Source organism: Leucoraja erinacea, unplaced genomic scaffold (genome assembly GCF_028641065.1).
Source record: "Leucoraja erinacea ecotype New England unplaced genomic scaffold, Leri_hhj_1 Leri_61S, whole genome shotgun sequence".
Lineage (NCBI taxonomy): Eukaryota > Metazoa > Chordata > Chondrichthyes > Rajiformes > Rajidae > Leucoraja > Leucoraja erinaceus.
In genome coordinates, this window is record NW_026576531.1 from 30,804 (window position 1) to 52,500 (window position 21,697).

Consider the following 21,697-nt stretch of genomic DNA (forward strand, 5'->3'; position numbering starts at 1 on the left):
CCAGGAACGTCAGCAGTTTGTGGAGCTTGGCTGGTCGATGTGAACACCATTGTTGGCCTGCCAGCGTGGAGATGAGGCGCTCTCCCTCACCCTGGTCCAGGGTGCGAGGGCCGATGAAGGAGATGCAGATGCCAGACGTACCTCTTCAGGTGCTGAACGGATTACTCTCTGGATACTTTCAAGAGAGAGCCAGATAGAGCTCTTAAAGATAGCGGAGTCAGGGGATATGGAGAGAAGGCAGGAACGGGGTACTGATTGGGGATGATCAGCCATGATCACATTGAATGGCGGTGCTGGCTCAAGGGGCCGAATGGCCTACTCCTGCACCTATTGTCTATTAATTTGCGCTGATCAAATGTATATTTACTGGGACAAGGTAGTGAATGCCAACTTCTATTTGTAAACGCTGGAGAGAGGTTGAATACCCACAATGATATGTCTCGGCCTTTTGTTGCTCGGTGCATTCATTCCCTATTTTAACCGGTAATTTTATTCTGCTAGTTTTGGCAAATTGCAGAGACTTCGTCTGGAAGTTCATTGACCCAGTTTGTCAGCAGTTCCCGTCACAATGAGCATCGGCCAGAATGGGCCAAATATCCAGGCGGCAATCTAGTTCCTCCTTCAACAACATACAATGAACTCAAATGCAAGACGCTAGAGGAGATGCAGGGAACTGCAGTTGCTGGATTGTACAAGAGAGGCTCAAAGTACTGGAGGAACTCAGCAGGACAGGCAGCATCTTCAGCATAGTTTAGTTCACCATGTCACGTGTGCCGAGGTCCAGTGAAAAGCGTGCTGTTGATGGGGGTGGGTGTGTGGGACGAGCTGCCGGAGGAGGTCGTGGAGGAAGGTTCTGTCGCAATGTTCAAGAAACATTTAGATGTCTGTGGAATTCTCTGCCGGTTTTCTGGATACTTTCAAGAGAGTTAGCTAGTGCTCTTAAAGTTAGTGGAGTCAAGGGATATGGGGAGAAGGCAGGAACGGGATACTGTTTGGGGATGATCAGCCATGATCACATTGAATGGTGGTGCTGTCTCGAAGGGCTGAATGGCCTCCTCCTGCACCTATTGTTTATTGTCGATAGATAGGAAAAGTTTAGAAGTATATGGGCCAAATGCAGGCAGGTGGGATTAGTGCAGCTGGGACATGTTGGTCGGTGTGCGCAGGATGGGCTGAAGGGCCTGCTTCCTCGTTGCATGAGTCTATGTCGAAAAAAGCATAAAGTGCTGGAGTAACTCAGCGGATCAGGCAGCATCTTTAGTTCAGTTCAGTTTATTGTCACGTGTACTGAGGTACAGTGAAAAGCTTTTGTTGCGTGCTAACCAGTCAGCGGAAAGACAACACATGATTACAATTGAGCCGTCCACTGTGTACAGATACAGGATAAAGGGAATAACGTTTAGTGGAAGACAAAATCCGATTAAAGATAGGCCAAGTGTCTCCAATGACCATCTGTGGAGAACATTGAGCTGCTGAATTACTCCCCACATCCCACCCCGGTCATTCCTTCTTCTCCCCGCTCCCGTCCGGCAGAAGGTACAGAAGCTTGAAAGCGCGCACCACCAGACTCAGGAACAGCTTCTTCCCCTCTGTTATCAGGCTTCTGAACGGTCCTTCCATAAGCTAGGGTACTGTCCGATTCACCTCTACCCCATTGTGGACATTGGACTTTGTCTGTGGAACTGATGCGTTACAATGCTAGATTCTGCACTCTGTATCTTCCCCTTTGCTCCACCTATTGTACTTTTATCTACTATATATTTATCACAGCTGTTTACCTGAAGACTTCAGGAAACGCAATGTCCAAATCTACCACCTAATGATAATAATGCGTGTGGCTTGGCATCGGGATAATGAGCCTGCATCTGGACACAATTATTGGGTGGAGAATGCTTGCACGACTTACATCAATGTACAGTTTGACATTTCAGCAGACTGATATGTTCCTGGTGGCTGCAGCTTCTGTCTACAACGTGCAATACAAGATGTGTAAGCAGGGCTAAGAATAGAACTGTACAATTGTTTTGACTATTGCTGCATTATTTCCAGATGGGGATATCGAGCACTCACTGAAAGCGCTCTCATGCCGTCTGCAACTCCAGCCTTGCTGGGGTCAGGTCAGCTGTGGCACCTTCACCTGCGTTAATAACACATGCAAATTATTGCATTAGGCCCTCAGTTAGGTTCAGTTTATTGTCACGTGTACCCTAGTGCGGTGAAAAGCTTATTTGTTGCATGCTATCTAGTCAGGGGAAAGACTATTCATAAGTTCCTATGTGATAGGCGCAGAATTAGGCCATCTGGCCCATCAAGTCCACTCCGCCATTCAATCATGGCTGATCTATCTCTCCCTCTCAACCCCATTCTCCTGCCTTCTCCCCATAACCCCTGACACCCGCACTAATCAAGAATCTGTCAACCTCAGCCTTAAAAATACCCATTGACTTGGCCTCCACAGCCATCTGTGGCAATGAATCCCACAGATAATAATCATGCTGTCAACATTCTACAGATACAGGATCAAGGGAATAATGTGAATAACATTGAGTGCAAGATAAATCCAGTAAAGTCCGATCAAAGATAGTCTCTAATGAGGTAGATGGTAGGTTTGGACCGCTCTCGAGTTGGTGAGAGGTGAGTTGAGTTTAGTTCAGTCTAGTTTATTGTCACGTGTGCCGAGGTACAATGTAACGCTTTGTTGTTGCGTGCTCTCCAGTCAGCGGAATGATTACACATGATCACAATCGAGCCGTCCACAGTGTACAGATACAGGATAATGGGAATAATGTTTGGAGTCATAGAGTGATACAGTGTGGAGTGATACAGTGTGGAGCCCATAATGGGGATTTTTTTTTCGACTCATAGTCATTCAACGTGGAAGCAGGCCCTTCAGCCCATCCTGCGCAAACCAGCCAACATGTCCCAGCTACACTAGTCCCACCTGCCTGCGCTTGGTCCATATCCCTCCAAACCTGTCCTATCCATGTACCTGTCTAACTGTTTCTTAAACGATGGGATAGTCCCATCCTCAACTACCTCCTCCGGCAGCTAGTTCCATACACCCACCACACTTTGTGTGAAAAAGTTACCCCTCGGATTCCTACTAAATCTTTTAGTGCAAGATAAACTCCAGTAAGGTCTCATTGAAGGTAGTCTAAGGGTCTCCAATAAGTATATGGCAGGTCAGGACCGCTCTCTAGTTGTTGATAGGACGATTCAGTTGCCTGAGCAGAGCTGGGAAGAAACTGTCCCTGAATCTGGGGGTGTGATCACAGACCAGGAGTGGTGATACCACGGAGCTACACATCAACCTGTCTGTCTGCACAAGTCACAGTGCACAGTGTACCCCATCTACACTCTCTCTGCTTCATACGGTTACAATGAATACTGTACACTCTTCCCTTCCATTCAACCCCCCAAAACTCAACGGGGAGGGGGTCGGGAGGGGTGGGGGGGGTGTCTCCCTGTCCGTCTGCTCCTGGGCCTGGCCAAGATGGCCATACGCGGGTCCAGGCAGCGGGTAGGCGCCGGCTGCACCGTGGTGGGCTGCCGGACCCTTTTACCGGGGTTATGTCCGTGCCCCCGTGTCCCTGGAGAGGGCACACGCACGCGGTGTCCACGGGGACTCTGTTGGCCGTCCGTGAACGCTGGTCGCCGCGGGAAGGCGAGTGTATGTTGATAAAGTTATATTAATCCGATGATCGTTTGTTTGTACACTGTCAACACAGGCAGTCTTTGTGTTAATACTCTGTGTGTTTATTTTTTATGTTTTGAATAAAAGTATTTGTATAATTGTATAAAAATTGTATAAAAATTAATATTAAAATTTTGGAAAGGCCCTACAACCCCCACAATTAAAATGTGAATTACGTAAATGTCGGAGACCCTATACTTAGAAAGAATTAGACTCGTCTTAATGGACAAACAAGATCTTTTCGATAAAATCTGGGCTCCATGCATTAACTATCTGAAGGGATAGATTGGCACAGCACGAGGACCCAACTGAAACTTGAACTCAGGATTAGATGAAAAGCTATATTTTATAATCTACGAACCTATCTCCATTGACGTATTATAGGCAACCCATTCCACCTCTTCCGGTTCTCTGTTTTTTTTTAAATTTGTAACTTTCTACCCTCTCTTTCTCTCTCTTTCTATAAAAAATAAAAATACTAGAAGCAGAAGTAATTGATAATTGAAAACTTTAACAATGTATGATTGATGTATGTGAAAAGTCTTTTTACTATAATATGTAACTATACTTTATAATATGTCTACTTCTAATAAAAATATTTAAAAAAAAAAAAAAGTATTTGTATAATTAAAAACCCCACAACCCATGATACTAGCTCGGAGGGGGAAACTTTTTGAATCTCTCCCTGCACTGGAGACCCGACCTTTTCTCGTCGGGTCTCAGGTGTCGTTGAGGCCGCAACGAGGAGCGGCCTCCAACGGGAAGAAGCCGGGGACTCTGGTGCCGACTCACCGTTGCCGTCGCGGAGCTGGCCGAGTCCGGAGCGGGTGGAGCGGTGGAGGAGCGCTGCTGCTGCTGCCGCTGCTGCTGCTGCTGCTGCTGCTACTGGAGAGTCGGAGGCTCCAACGACAGGTCTGTGGACGGCGGCGCCGGGAGCCCGCGGCTCCCTGGAGGGAGACCGCTTTTCGGGGCTCCTGCAACGGCGACTTCTCCCGCCCGAGTTGCGGGGTTGAAGAGCTCCTGGAGCGGGGCCTAACACCACTGCCCCGCGCGGCTGGAATGGACGCGGACTCTGCGAGCGCACACCGGGGGCTCCAACACCAAGACCCGGTGTGCGATCTTGCACCACCCGGCGTGGCTTTAATGGCCGCGGGACAATCGCCATCGCCAGCCGGGGGCTATGACTTTGACTCTGACATCGGGGGGGGGGGGGGGGGGGGGGGGAGTGCAGTGGAGAGATAAGTTTTTTTGGCCTTCCATCACAGCTATGTGATGGATGTTTATGTAAAATGTAATTATGTTGTGTCTGGGGTCTATTTGTGTGTAATGTATGGCTGCAGAAACGGCATTTCGTTTGGACCTCCAGGGGTCCAAATGACAATTAAATTGACTCTCTTGATTAAACTCCATATGCCACATCTTCGCTACAAGATGCCGCGATTGTGGCGATTCTTTGTGTATTACCTGAGTGAAATCTACTATTTTTTACACTAAATTTACCCTAAAAATGACCCTAAAACATTTATTCCAAGCCAATTAACCTACAAACCAGCGCAGGTCAGTCTTTTGAGTGTGGGAGAAAACTGATGATCTTGGAGAAAACCAACACAGGTCACGGGGAGAACGTACTAACACTGTACAGACAACACCTGTAGTCAGGGTGGAAGCCAGGTCTCTACTGCTGCACCAATCCTTGCACTCTTGTGCTCAGGTCTGGTTGTATCATGGAGAGTATGGTTTTACAGGGTTGAGTTTAAAACAAAAGGTTTCTCTGTACCTTGGCACATGTGACAATAGCCATTGTTTACGAAGGAACTGCAGATGCTGGAAAATAGAAGGTAGACAAAAGTGCTGGAGAAACTCAGCGGGTGCAGCAGCATCTATGGAGCGAAGGAAATAGGCGACGTTTCGGGCCGATTTCGGCCCAGAGATGCTGCTGCACCCGCTGAGTTTCTCCAGCACTTTTGTCTACTGACAATAACCATTGAACCATTGTCTGTGCTGGACAAGTTGCCAAGTTAAACTGATCTCTGCCTGCATGTGATCCATATCCCTCCATTCCCTACATATCCATGTGCCTATCTAAAAGCCTCTTAAACACCACTATTATATCTGCCTCCACCACCACCCCTGGCAGCGTGTTCCAGGCACCCACCAGCTTCAAAAAGTCCCACCCATCTCCTTTCAACTTTGCCCCTCTCACCTTAAACTATGTCCTCCAGGTATTTGACCTCCACCCAGGGAGAAAGGTTCAGACTGTCTACCTTATCGATGCCTCTTATACACTTCAAACTGTCTCCCACAATCTCCAATATTCCAGAATAACCAATCCAACATTTGTCCAACGTTTCCTTGTAGCTAATAACATAACCAGTCAATATTCACAAGGTTGATCCCCGGGATGGCGGGACTGTCGTATGCTGAGAGAATGGAGCATCTGGGCTTGTACACTCTGGAGTTTAGAAGGATGAGAGGCAACCTCATACTGAAACATATAAGATTGTTAAGGGTTTGGACACGTTAAAGGCAGGAAACATGTTCCCGATGTTGTGGGAGTCCAGAACCAGGGGCCACAGTTTAAGAATAAGGAGTAAGCCTTTTACAACAGAGACGAGGAAACACTTTTTCTCACAGAGAGTTGTGAGTCTGTGGAATTCTCTGCCTCAGAGGGTGGTGGAGGACAGTTCTCTGGATGCTTTCAAGCAAGAGTTAGATAAGGCTCTTAAAGATAGAGGAGTCAGGGGATATGGGGAAAAGGCAGGAACTGGGTACTGATTGGGGATGATCAGACATGATCACAGTGAATGGCAGTGCTGGCTCGAAGGGCCAAATGGCCTACTCCTGCACCTATTGTCTATTGTCCACTGATTAAAAAAAGACACAAGGTGCTGGAATAACATGGATAGATGATGTATCAGGTCAGGACCCTTCTTCAGACATTTCCAAAGAAGGGTCCCAGCCCCAAATGTCGCATATTGATATTCTTCACAGAATGTATAACTCTGTATCAGAGTCCAACCTGTCCATGCCGACCAACATATTCATTCCACACTAGTCCCACCTGCCTGCGTTTGGTCCATATCCCTTTAAACCTGTCCTATCTATGTAACTGTCTAAATGTTTCTTAAACATTACGATAGACCCTTCCTCAACTACCTCCTCTGGCAGCTTGTTCCATACACCCACCACCGTTTGTGTGAAAAAGCTACCCCTCATGTTCCTATCTTTTCCCCTTCACCTTAAACCTATGTCCTCTGGTCCTCGATTCCCCTGCTCTGGGCAAGAGACTCTGTGCATTCACTCAACCTATTCCTCTCATGATTTTATACACCTCTATAAGATCACCCCTCATCCTCCTGCGCTCCAAGGAATAGAGTCCCAGCCTACTCAACCTCTCCCTGTAGCTCGCACCCTCTAGACCTGGCGAGTTTGAGACATTACATCTTGATATATCATTGACTTTTGCTCAGCTAACATTAACACAGGTCTGGATAGAGTGGATGTGGAGAGGATGTTTCCACTAGTGGGAGAGTCTAGAGGTCATCACCTCAGAATATAAGGACATTCCTTTGGAAGGAGATGAGGAGGAATTTCTTTATTCAGAGGGTGGTGAATCTGTGGAATTAATTGCCACATAAGGCTGTGGAGGCCGTCAGTAGATATTTTTAAGGCAGAGATAGATAGATTCTTGATTAGTGCGGGTGTCAGGGGTTATGGGGAGAAGGCAGGAGAATGGGGTTAGGAGGGAGAGATAGATCAGCCATGAATGAATGGCGGATTGAATGTCCATCATTCGGCGATGGGCCGGATGGCATAATTCTGTTCCTATCGCTTATGAGGTTATTTGTGAAATGTCTGGAGGCATGTGAGGGAGTGAGAGTCCCACGCTGGCAATCGAGTGGAGAGTGACCGACAGTGCCGTGTGGGACAGCCAGGACCGTTCTCGGGACCATCCATCGTGTGCTGGGATCTGAGGCTTCCGTGGTTTACGAGTGGGAATTGTTCATCGGGGCAGATGTTTGCAACGTTCCCACCGTGTTCAATCCTCTTCCAGTATTAGCGGGCAGCGTCTACAACTTCCTGCCGATTACACGCCGCTGAGAGGACGATGATTTATATGACGGGCCGTGAACGAACCAGTTCCCATGGATAGCACTAAATTTAAACCCACACTTTTCTCCACAAAGGTATACAAGAGTGATGGCAAACATCCTGTGTATAATGGGGACAATAGTTTCATGCTGCATCAGTGGCGTCCAGTGACAATAGATATTCTCGTTGTGTTTGTAGGTGATTGTTCTATTTTCATGAGTGCCGTTCTTTAGGAATGAAGTGTTTCAATTGTTTCTGGAAGTCCCGACATTCAAGGCGTCATGGTGGCACAGGGTAGAGTTGCTGCCTCACAGCGCCAGAGACCCGGGTTCAATCCTGACCACGGGTGCTCTCTGTACGGAGTTTGTACCTTCTCCCCGTGACCTACATGGGTTTTCTGCGGGTGCTCCGGTTTCCTCCCACACTCCAAAGACGTACAGGTTTGTAGGATGCAGTAAAATTGTAAATTGGCCCGAGTGTATAGGATAATGCGAGTGTACGGAGCTGTCGCTGGTTGGCACGGACTCAGTGGATTGAAGGATCAGTTTCTGCGCTGTATCTCTAAAGTCCAAAATTCTAAACGCTAGAGGCAGTATAAGCACTGTGGAATGATCAGCGTCTATGCTTCTTTGACCTAAAACGTGAGCTGTTTCTCTCCACAGCTACTGGAGTTTAGAAGGATGAGGGGGATCTCATAGAAACATATAAATTATAAATGAACTCGACAAGCTAGATGCAGGAAAAATGTTCCCCAATGTTGGGCGAGTCCAGAACCAGGGGCCACAGTCTTAGAATAAAGTAGAGGCCATTTAAGACTGAGGTGAGAAAAAATGTTTTCACTCAGAGAGTTGTGAATTTATGGAATTCCCTGCCACAGAGGGCAGTGGAGGCCAAATCACTGGATGGATTTAAGAGCGAGTTAGATAGAGCTCTAGGGGCTAGTGGAGTCAAGAGATATGGGGAGAAGGCTGGCATGGGTTATTGATTGGGGACGATCAGCCATGATCACAATGAATGGCGGTGCTGGCTCGAAGGGCCGAATGGCCTCCTCCTGAACCTATTGTCTATGTTTCTATGTTTCTACTGCCTTGGACCAGCTGATGATGTCAGTGTTTATTACAGTGACCAGTTCAACTACTCAAAGGAGGGGAATGCTTACTTTCAGTAACTGATGTACAAGCACACCCAGGTCTCGTTGCACCTCCCCTTTTCCTAATCTGACACCATTCAGAACATATTCTGTCTTCTTGTTCTTGCCACCAAAGTGGAATTCCACCATATTATGGTCACTGTTGCCCAAGGGGCTCTGCACAACAAGGTCGCTAACTAATCCTTCCTCATTTGTTACAACCACCTGCCTAACCCTCCCCCCCTCCCCCTCACCTGTGTTCGCCTATTACCCCCAGCGTTTGGCTGTACATCCTCTCTCCCAGTTTTCTTTCCCCCCTCCCTCCACTATCAGCCTGAAGAAGGGTCCAGACCCAATACGTCACATAGAAACATAGAAATAGAAACATAGAAATTAGGTGCAGTAGTAGGCCATTCGGCCCTTCGAGCCTGCACCGCCATTCAATATGATCATGGCTGATCATCCAACTCAGTATCCTGTACCTGCCTTCTCTCCATACCCCCCTGATCCCCTTAGCCACAAGGGCCACATCTAACTCCCTCTTAAATATAGCCAATGAACTGGCCTCGACTACCCTCTGTGGCAGAGAGTTACAGAGATTCACCACTCTCTGTGTGAAAAAAATTCTTCTCATCTCGGTTTTAAAGGATTTCCCCCTTATCCTTAAGCTTGTCCTGGACTTCCCAACATCGGGAACAATCTTCCTGCATCTAGCCTGTCCAACCCCTTAAGAATTTTGTAAGTTTCTATAAGATCCCCTCTCAATGTTCACCATAAGGTCACCTATCCATGTTCTCCACAGATGCTGCCTGACCCGCTCATTCATCCAGCACTCTGTATCTATCTTCGGTGTAGACCAGCATCTGCAGTTGCTTCCTACACATGAATGTAATTTTCTGTGTGTGTTTATTTTGTCACGAGTTAACACAAGTGTGTTGCGTGAGGGGTCGTTCTCCTGGGCCATGGGAATGAAAGCCATCAACAGTCTGCAGTTCCCAGTGTGTGTGTGTGTGTGTGTCGTGCTTCTATTGAGCTGCAGTGTTTGCAGGGGTTGGACTTTGATCTTCCAGCGGCACGTGGTCAGCGTGGCTGGCTGTCACTGTGGCCTGTGTGTGTGAGTGTGGCCACAGGGCCAGTCACTGACCTTCCATCATTAGGGATGTGAGTTTTCACAGCTTGCAGCTTTAGAGGCCACATGTGCTTCTCATTGCCCCGTCCCTCCACACTAAAACATTCACCACGTTAGTCATGCACGGCCTGGACATGCCATTGTAGACGCCCGCCCGCCCGCTGGGACCTGTTCATGAGGTGTTACTGATGGCTGAGGAAACATCACCCCCCCTCTTGGGCACGGGGGGGGGGGGGGGGGGGCAAGAGCATACACCGTAACTAATGCAAGCAAGCGTTTCCTTTCCTGGCTTCTGCCTAAGTGGCTGCATTGTGGCAGGGAAACTCCCTGACCTGACAATCTGTGTCGTTCACACATACTGCAGTCTCCAGCATTAGAACTGGTACAGTACAGAGACAGGCCCTTCGGCCCTACTTGCCCGTGTGGTCCAGATATCTCCTCTACACTAGTCCCACCTTGACTGGATACCTTCTGTACACTAGTCCCACCTGGACCAGATACCTCCTCTACACTAGTCCCACCTGGACCAGATACCTCTACAGTAGTCCCACCTGGACCAGATACCTCCTCTACTCTAGTCCCACCTGGACCAGATATCTCTACACTAGTCCCATCTGGACTGGATACTTTCTGTACACTAGTCCCACCTGGACCAGATATCTCCTCTACACTAGTCCCACCTGGACCAGATACCTCTACAGTAGTCCCACCTGGACCAGATACCTCCTCTACTCTAGTCCCACCTGGACCAGATACCTCCTCTACACTAGTCCCATCTGGACCAGATACCTCTACAGTAGTCCCACCTGGACCAGATACCTCTACTCTAGTCCCACCTGGACCAGATATCTCTACACTAGTCCCATCTGGACCAGATACCTCTACAGTAGTCCCACCTGGACCAGATACCTCCTCTACACTAGTCCCATCTGGACCAGATACCTCTACTCTAGTCCCACCTGGACCAGATACCTCTACTCTAGTCCCACCTGGACCAGATATCTCTACATTAGTCCCACCTGGACTGGAGACCTCTACACTTGTCCCACCTGGACCATGTACCTCTACACTAGTCCCACCTGCGCATTTGGTGCACTAAAAGCTTTCTTTTGTATGCTATCCAAATAGATCATGTTACATACATAGATACAGTCAGTTCAAACTCGTACACTAGGTAGAGCAAAGGGGAAGATACAGAGTGCAGAATATAGTTCTCAACATTGTAGCACATCAGTTCCAGAGACAAAGTCCAATGTCCGCAATGGGGTCGAGGTGAATCGGACAGTACCCAAGCTTATGGAAGGGCCGTTCAGAAGCCTGATAACAGAGGGGAAGAAGCTGTTCCTGAGTCTGGTGGTGCGCGCTTTCAAGCTTCTGTACCTTCTAAAGAAAGACACAATTGCTGGAGTAACCCAGCAAGTCGGGAAACGTCCTGGAGAATGTGGATAGTTGATGTTTTGGGTCATGGCCCTCCTTAGATCAGCACCTCTGTACCACCTGCCTTGCAGGAGTTGGGAGAAGAAGGAAGAATGTGGGACAAATCGTTGATTGTGTTGGCCGATATTCTGGGGCAGCGTGAAGTGTAGATGGAGTCAATGGTGGGGAGTGTGGTCTGTGTGATGGACTGGGCTACATCTACAATGGTGGGGAGTGTGGTGTGTGTGATGGACTGGGCTACATCTACAATGGTGGAGAGTGTGATCTGTGTGATGGACTGGGCTACATCTACAATGGTGGGGAGTGTGATCTGTGTGATGGACTGGGCTACATCTACAATGGTGGGGAGTGTGGTGTGTGCGATGGACTGGGCTACATCTACAACTCTTGTGGTCTTGGGCAGGGCTGTTCCCAAACCAAGCTGTGATGCATCCCATCAGTCTGCTCTCTATGGTCCATCTGTAGAAGACCTTGGATTATTTGCTCATTCTTCTCAGCAAATTTGGCATGTCTCCAACAACTGTTACATCCATGTTTTTGTATTCTATTCCTTTTGAAATAAATGTTAACATTGCATTTGTCTTCCTTACAACCGATTCAACTTAGATTAACTTTTTGGGAATCCTGCACCAGTCGCTTTGCATCTTTGATTTCCCCATTTAGAAAACAGTCTACGCTGTTATTCCTACGACCAAAATGCATGACTCCACACTTTGCTGCTCTATAGTCACTGGCAGCCAACCAGAAAAAGAATAAGGAGTAAGCCATTTAGAACGGAGACGAGGAAACACTTTTTCACACAGAGAGTTGTGAGTCTGTGGAATTCTCTGCCTCAGAGGGCGGTGGAGGCCGGTTCTCTGGATGTTTTCAGGAGAGAGCTAGATAAAGCTCTTAAAGATAGCGGAGTCAAGGGATATGGGGAGAAGGCAGGAACGGGGTACTGATTAGGGATGATCAGCCATGATCACATTGAATGGTGGTGCTGTTTAAAAAAGTTGATTCTATTGTCACGTTCGTTTGGGATTATAAGAATCATAGAATAAGTAAAAAACATTTATGTAAATCCATGACGAATGGAGGATTAGTTTTGCCAATTTTTTAATTTTACTTTTGGGCAGTCAATATTAAAAATATGAACTTTTGGTTGGAAGATATGGATCAGCAACCAAACTGGTTAAAGATGGAAAAGGAAGATTGTTTGCGTTTTGAAATTGGTCCGATTCTGTTAGCTCCCACAAAACTGAATTAAAAAACGTATTGTGAAAACCCTATAATATAGTGGTATACAAATTTGGAAACATTTAAAAAAGACTTTAAAATTGGATAATTTATCACTTTCTCTCCCCATTGTAAATAATCCTTCATTTAAACCTTCTGTGTTGGATAAAAGTTTTGTACAATGGAAAAAAATATGGAATTAAAAAGGTGGGACATCTTTATAGAAAATGTATTTTTCTTTGATTTCAGGAGTTACAACAGAATTATGGATTACACTCAAATAATTTTGTTAGATATTTATTTATTTATTTATTTATTTATTTATTTATTTGATTATTTTTTTAAAATATTTTATTTTATTAGAAGTTAGATATTTATAACCTAGAGATTATGTTAAATTATATACACACGATTATAGAGCTAGAGAGCCAGAGATGATTGTTGAATGTTTGAATAAACATCCTAATACAGTTAAATTAATATCTTACATTTATAATACCCTTTTAGACAGTGAGATCCTGTCGACGGGATTATATAGACAAGCATGGGAAAATGAACTAGCTCAACCTTTTATGAAAGATATTTGGAACAAAAGCCTACAACATATACAATGCTCGTTTAATGCCAGACACTCTTTAATACAATTTAAAGTACTACATAGATTGCATTATTCTAAAACAAAATTAAATAGAATTTTTCATAATATCTCCCCTATATGTGACAAATGTCAATATTCAGTGGTTAATTTAACTTTTGTAAATTGTATAAAAATTAAAAATTTCTGGACGGATATTTTTTACAATTATTTCCGAAGTTGTTAATATCCAACTGGATCCCAACCTTAAACTAATAATTTTGGGAATACCAGAAGAATGCCTAAAACTTACAACAAGCCAAAGAAATTTCCTTGATTATCGTATAATAATTGGGAAAATATTAATACAGGTGCACAACCTTTTATCCGAAAGCCTTGGGACCAGACACTTGTCGGATTTCGGACATTTTCGGATTTCAGAATGGAAGATTTTTAGCGTAGATTAGGTAGGTAGCGCGGGCGGCTTGAAAAGTCTGGAGCTGCTGCCTCCTCCCGGGTGACCGGGAGACTCATTGCATAAATGTTAGTCAGTTAGTTTGGAGGGATTTTATGTGGTGGTGGTGGAGTCGGGGTGAAGGGGGAAACTTTAATTCTTAGTCCCCTACCTGGTCGGCGACTCCCAACCTCGCGGAGCTGGGGGCTCCGTCCGGCCGCGGGCGGCGCCGGTTGGAGCTCCGACCCCGGCAACTCTACCCCTGGCTGCGAGGCGCTCCAAATCCAGCGCCGCCCGCGGTCGGACGTCCCAAGCTCCGGAACGCTGTGGCCGCCGACACACAACATCGCGGAGCGTCGCTGGATTTGGAGCCGCGGAGTTGGGGGCTCCGTCCGGCCGCGGGCGGCGCCGGTTGGAGCTCCAACCCCGGCAACTCTACCCCTGGCTGCGCGGCTCCAAATCCAGCGACGCTCCGCGATGTTGTGTGTCGGCGGCCACAGCGCTCCGGAGCTTGCCGCACGGCGACCCGGTAAGGCATTGCCCGCTCCCCGCTGGTTTCCCAGCGCTGCGACGCTGCCGACTCCCGACATTTGCGGAGCTGGGGCGTCCGGCCGCGGGCCGCGCTGGATTTGGAGCGCCTCGCAGCCAGGGGTAGAGTTGCCGGGGTCGGAGCTACAACTGGCGCCGCCCGCAGCCCCAACGGCCACAGCGCTGCGGAGCTTACTGCACGGCGACCCGGTAAGGCATTGACCGCTCCCCGCCTCTCCGACCAGGTAGGGGACTAAGAATTAAAGTTTACCCCTTCACCCCCCCCTTCACATAAAAGCCCTCCAAACTAACTGACTAACATTTAAGCAATGATTTACAGATGTTTAAGCGTCTCCCGGTCTCCAGGGAGGAGGCAGCCGCTACAGTAGTACAGACCTGGGTTGACCGTGGGTCGTTTTGGGTCAGGTTTGGCGCCAAACGCGAGCTTTGGTGCGCAGACGACACCTGGAAAAAATGGCCGGTTTTCGGAGCTTTTCAGTTTCTGGAACACCGGATAAAAGGTTGTGCACCTGTATTAAAATTTTGGAAAAACCCAACAACCCCCACAATTAAAATTTGGATTATGGAGATGTCCGAGACCTTACATTTGGAAAAAATTAGACTTGTCTTAATTGATAAACCAGAATTATTTGCTAGGACATGGTCTCCATTTATAGATTACTAGACTAAGTGGGACCCGTTGGGTCCCATGTTCACACGGGAGGGCTGGTCCCCCGACGCAATATTCCACCTCTCCACCAATTCCAATATTGGTTGCCAGTGGGGGCTTTCTAGAGCACTGGTATGGGTTCTTGGGGTGGAAACTGCGAATTCAAGTGCAGTTTCATTACCACTTCAAGCAGGGTGCAAGGCAACCAAATTCTAGTGCAGTTTCATACCACTTCAAGCAGGATGCAAGGCCGCCAAATTCAAGTGCAATTTCATTCCACTTCAAGCACGGTGCAAGTCAACCAAATTCAAGTGCAGTTTCATTCCATTTGAAGCAGGGTGCAAGGCCACCAAATTCAAATGCAGTTTCATACCATTTCATGCAGGGTGAAACCACGATAAAAACACACAAAACACCAAACTTACAGTTCAGTAGACATTCAGTGTGTTCAATTGATTCACAGCTCAGACAGAGTCGTGACCTCTCCCTCCCCCATCATGCAGAGACTGAGCCACACCCACACTTCTGGGTTTTATAACCCCTCCCCCTCCCACCGGAAAAGGTGTGGCCTTCATGGCGTGATTGACAGAAGAGAGATTCTCAACATTTTTAAAACACTAATAACACTTTTATTTTTAATTGATGAGAAGAATTCTCTGCACCTGCTCAGCGGAGAGGAACTGAGTAAGATGGCCAAAAATCTCAGCCGTAAGTGGTAGCGTTTTATCTAAAATCAATATACAGTGCAAACAGGAAGTGCATTTGCAGTAGTGCCTTTTAACTTCAAGCCAAAGCACCCAAGCCGCCATTTGCAGTAAGTAGTGCCTTTCAACTTCAAGCCAAAGCACCCAAGCCGCCATTTGCAGTGAGTAGTGCCTTTCAACTTCAAGCCAAAGCACCCAAGCCGCCATTTGCAGTAAGTAGTGCCTTTCAACTTCAAGCCAAAGCACCCAAGCTGCCATTTGCAGTAAATAGTGCCTTTCAACTTCAAGCCAAAGCACCCAAGCCATCATTTGCAGTAAGTAGTGCCTTTCAACTTCAAGCCAAAGTACCCAAGCCACCATTTGCAGTAAGTAGTGCCTTTCAACTTCAAGCCAAAGCACCCAAGTCACCATTTGCAGTAAGTAGTGCCGTTCAACTTCAAGCCAAAGCACCCAAACAACCATTTGCAGGCAGTGCCTATTTACTGCAACACACCATATTTTCATTTTCAAACCACATTAAGGGGACTCGCAGTTGAGTAGACATTTGTTCAGTGTTATTCAGAGCTCAGAGAGACGTGACCCTTTGGCTTCATCCATCTTGCAGAGACTGAGTGACGCACACCACTTCCTGGTTTTATAGTCCCTCCCCCTCCCTCCAGCAGGGGCAGCAGAGAGAATGGTGAATTATTTAAAAACATTAATATCTCTCTGATTTGTCATCGATGGGAAAAATACTCTGGTCCCGGAAGAGGGAGGGGGGCTCTGAGCGAGGTGGCCAAAAATGACGGCTGTAGGTGGCGGCGTTCTCTCGGAAATCGCAGCACAGCGAGCCAAAAGCGGTCAAGATCAGACTTTTTAGTAATATAGATTTGAAGGGGTAGATTGGTCCAGCACAGGAGCCTGACTGAAGCTTGAATCCAGGATCAGATGAATAATTATGTTTTATAACATACGGACGTATCTCCTAAGCTGAATTATTGATAACTTACTCTATTTTTTCTTTAATTATCTTTTTTTTCTTCTCTCTCTTTCTATCTATAAATTAAAATAAACAATTAGAGGCAGTGTTAATACATAATTGATAAATGAGGACCCCAGCTATTTGTATAGCTGGGACCCCGAGACACTAGATACTAATAATATGTAATCGTTAAACAAGGTTTGGATTATGATATTTCTAATAAAAAATATTATTATTAAAAAAAAAAGAAAGCATCCAGAGAACCTGCCTCCACTGTCCTCTGAGGCAGAGAATTCCACAGACTCACAACTCTCTGTGAGAAAAAGTGTTTCCTCGTCTCTGTTCTAAATGGCTTACTCCTTATTCTTAAACTGTGGCCCGTGGTTCTGGACTCCCCCAACATCGGGAATATGTTTCCTGCCTCTAGCCTGTCCAAGCCCTTAATAATCTTATATGTTTCAATGAGATCCCCTCTCATCCTACACTCCAGAGTGTACAAGCCCAGCTGCTCCATTCTCTCAGCACATGACAGTCCCATATCAACAAGGAAGGCAAGGGTTAAAGTGACGAGGCAGGACCTGAAGCCAAGATGCGATCAGCCATGATCCGACTCAAAGCAGCCAACAGGAGCCACATGAATCAATTTCACGGGCGGTTATTATGTTAAGGGACTGGGATGAAGGATTTGAGTTATTCGTTCCTGGGACAGTTCCTAAACCACAGGAGAGGGAAAGAAGATGTGATAAGTAACGAGGGAACCATTGACAGATGGAAGCAGATCAGTGGCTGGGCCACACATTTAAGGCGTTTTGTTTAGTTTAGAGCTACAGTGTGGAAACAGGCCCTTCAGCCCATCGAGTCCACGCTGACCATTGATCACCCGTTCATACTAACACCATCCAAACAAGAGGACATGACTTCAGAATTAAGGGACAGAAGTTTAGGGGTAATATGAGGGGGAACTTCTTTACTCAGAGAGTGGTAGCGGTGTGGAATGGGCTTCCAGTGGAAGTGGTGGAGGCAGGTTCATTGGTATCATTTAAAAATAAATTGGATAGGCATATGGATGAGAAGGGAATGGAGGGTTATGGTATGAGTGCAGGCAGGTGGGACTAAGGGGAAAAAAAATATGTGTTCGGCACGGACTTGTAGGGCCGAGATGGCCTGTTTCCATGCTGTAATTGTTATATATGGTTATATAACACACACTGGGGACAATTTAGAATTATACCAAGCCAATTAACCTACAAACCTGTACGTCTTTGGAGTGTGTGAGGAAACCGAAGATCTTGGAGAAAACCTCCGCAAATGATTTTATCATTTGGCAGCAAAAAAGCAACAGGGCATCAACAGTAAGAACTATAATCCAACCACCCAATCACCCAGTTTACAGGGAAAGTTTGGACAGTGTTGAATTGTCTTCTCAGGAATGCTGGATATGGAGCGGGAACCCGATAGAAGTAGATAAAATGATATGAGGCGTAGATGGGGAATAGACAATTATAGATGGGGTAGATAGTCACAACCTTTTTCCCAATATGGAACAATCAAATGCTAGAGGGCATAGCTTTAAGGTAAGAGGGGCAAACGCAGAGATTACTGGGTGCCTGGAACACGCTGCCAGGGGTGGTGGTGGAGGCTAATACGATAGTGGTGTTTCACAGGCTTTTTGACAGGCACATGGATATGCAGGGAATGGAGGGATATGGATCATGTGACTAGTTTAACGGCATCATGTTCGGCACGGACATCGTGGGCCGAAGGGCCTGTTCCTGTGCTGTACTGTTCTACGAACTATGTTCTAATCCTGGAAAATGAAAGGAATACCTCTTAGCAGGCCAAGTTACGGATGGGATTTAAGTTGTGATGAATGAGATTCATTAAGTTTCCCCTCCATGAGTTTCCTGTTTTGCATCAAATTCATTCAGCACTTTTACTCGTTGATCAGGAATCCAAGTTCAAAGGAACCTTCATCAACCTAATGGTCAAGAACTGGTCTGCTGGAGTCAGCAGGAATTAAAACGCCCGGCACGGTGATGCGGTGGGAAAAGTTACAGCGCCAGAGGGTTCCATCCTGACTAAGGGTGCTGTCTGTACGGAGTTTGTACGTTCTCCCTGTGACCGCGTGGGTTTTCTCCGGGTGCTCCGGTTTCCTCCAACACTCCGAAGACGCGCAGGTTTGTAGGTGAATTGGCTTTGGTAAACTTGTAAATGTGTGTGAGCTCATGTTAGTACACAGGGTGATCGCTGGTTGGCATGGGCCCAGTGTGTGTGGGCTCATGTTAGTACACAGGGTGATCGCTGGTTGGCATGGGCCCAGTGTGTGTGAGCATGTGTTAGTACACAGGGTGATCGCTGGTTGGCATGGGCCCAGTGTGTGTGAGCATGTGTTAGTACACAGGGTGATCGCTGGTTGGCATGGGCCCAGTGTGTGTGGGCTCATGTTCGTACAGGAAGATTTCTGGTTGGCATGGACCCAGTGTGGGTGGGCTCATGTTAGTATACAGGGTGATCGCTGGTTGGCATGGACCCAGTGTGGGTGGGCTCATGTTAGTATACAGGGTGATCGCTGGTTGGCATGGACCCAGTGTGGGTGGGCTCATGTTAGTATACAGGGTGATCGCTGGTTGGCATGGGCCCAGTGTGTGTGGGCTTGTGTTAGTACACAGGGTGATCGCTGGTTGGCATGGGCCCAGTGTGTGTGGGCTCATGTTCGTACAGGAAGATTTCTGGTTGGCATGGACCCAGTGTGGGTGGGCTCATGTTAGTATACAGGGTGATCGCTGGTTGGCATGGGCCCAGTGTGTGTGGGCTCATGTTAGTACAGGGTGATCGCTGGTTGGCATGGACCCAGTGTGGGTGGGCTCTTGTGAGTATACAGGGTGATCGCTGGTTGGCATGGACCCAGTGTGGGTGGGCTCATGTTAGTATACAGGGTGATCGCTGGTTGGCATGGGCCCAGTGTGTGTGGGCTCATGTTAGTACACAGGGTGATCGCTGGTTGGTATGGGCCCAGTGTGTGTGGGCTCATGTTAGTATACAGGGTGATCGCTGGTTGGCATGGACCCAGTGTGTGTGGGCTCATGTTCGTACAGGGTGATCGCTGGTTGGCATGGGCCCAGTGTGTGTGGGCGCATGTTAGTACACAGGGTGATCGCTGGTTGGTATGGGCCCAGTGTGTGTGGGCTCATGTTCGTACAGGATGATCGCTGGTTGGCATGGACCCAGTGTGTGTGGGCTCATGTTAGTATACAGGGTGATCGCTGGTTGGCATGGGCCCAGTGTGTGTGGGCTCATGTTCGTACAGGGTGATCGCTGGTTGGCATGGGCCCAGTGTGTGTGGGCTCATGTTCGTACAGGAAGATTTCTGGTTGGCATGGGCCCAGTGGGATGAAGAGCCTGTTTCCATGCTGTACCTCTACAACTGAAAGCCTGATGAATGCACAAGAGGGCCCAATCTCCATCTGGTTCCAAGGCTCAGAGTCGACTGATGTTGATGAGTGAAGGTCTCGGGCTGCCGCTGAGGTAGTTCAGGGTGATTTGTGATTTTGGGACTTCAGTCTGCCGGGTTTCAGAGCAGAGTTTGTGCTGAATAACAGAGTAAAAATGCACGGCTGCAAATCACAGCCTCGAAGGAGAGGAAGGAAGTTTGTGTCATTAACTAAATAAAGTTTCCATTATTCACAGACAGAATCCACCTGCTCGCTGACTCCAGCCTGGCAGCCCCTCCACATTCCACACTCTTACTTCACGTTTAAAAATATATCCCTAAACGCTGGAATTCAATCAAACATTCCCGCTGCCCACCGCTACGTTCCTCACCACACAAATACACGGACACGCACACACACGTCAGGACGTGTATGTGTCCCTGCCGTGACACCAAGACCCGGGATCCATCCCGACTACGGGTGCTGTCTGTGTGGAGTTTCTACGTTCTCTCCAGTGACCCTCGTGGGTTTTCTCCGGGCGCTCCGGTTTCCTCCCGCACTCCAAAGACGTGCAGGTTTGTAGGTTAATTGGCTTGGTATAATTGTAAATTGCTCCTAGTGTGTGTAGGATAGTGTTAGTATGCGGGGATCACTGGTCGGAGCGGACTCGATGGGCTGAAGGGCCTGTTTCCGTGCTGTATGACTCTATGACTCTCACCTTATTCTAATTATAACCAATGATACCGCTTTAACTGCTAATGTACACATAGTCAGTACCACCATCTCTCCCCTCCCCCCCAGCTTCCCCTTCACAGATCCAAGTATGTATTAATATTAGGACTGTTGACTTTAAAACACTCTTTCCTTTGAGGCCAGCAGCAGATGTGTTCACATCTTTCACCGGCTGCTTGAACAAACAGCCTGCACTGATACGCTGTGTTGTGGGAATGAAAGTCCACCCTGACTGGTTCCTTACCTCCACTGAAGTTTTGCAGCTGCCTTGACCAAGTGGGGATAAGATGGAACTAGTGTGAGCTGGTGATCGCTGGTCAACGTGGACTCGACCGGCCGAGCTGTATCTCTTAACTCTGTCTACCCGTGCACCTGTCCAGTTGCACTGGATGTTTCTACAGAGTCATGGTTCACACAGCACGGAAACAGGCCCTTCAGCCCAGCTTGTCCATGCCGACCAACATGCCCCATCTCCACTAGTCCCACCTGCTCTCACTTTGGCCCAGTGCCCATGCTAACCAAGGTGCCTTCCATGTGCCCCACATCCCTCTAAAACCTGTCCTATCCGTGTACCTGTCCAAAATTATTGTAAATGTTCTAATAATTTCAGCCTCAACTGCCTCCTCTGGCAGCTCTTTTCATACACCCGTCACCCTCTGTGTGAAACAGTTACCCCTCTCACAATAGACAATAGGTGCAGGAGTAGGCCATTCAGCCCATCGAGCCAGCACCGCCATTCAATGTGATCAGGGCTGATCATCCACAATCAGTACCCCGTTCCTGCCTTCTCCCCATATCCTCTGACTCCGCTATCTTTAAGAGCCCTATCTAGCTCTCTCTTGAAAGCATCCAGAGAACCAGCCTCCACTGCAGAGAATTCCACAGACTCACAACTCTCTGGGTGAAAAAGTGTTTCCTCATCTCCGTTCTAAATGGCTTACTCC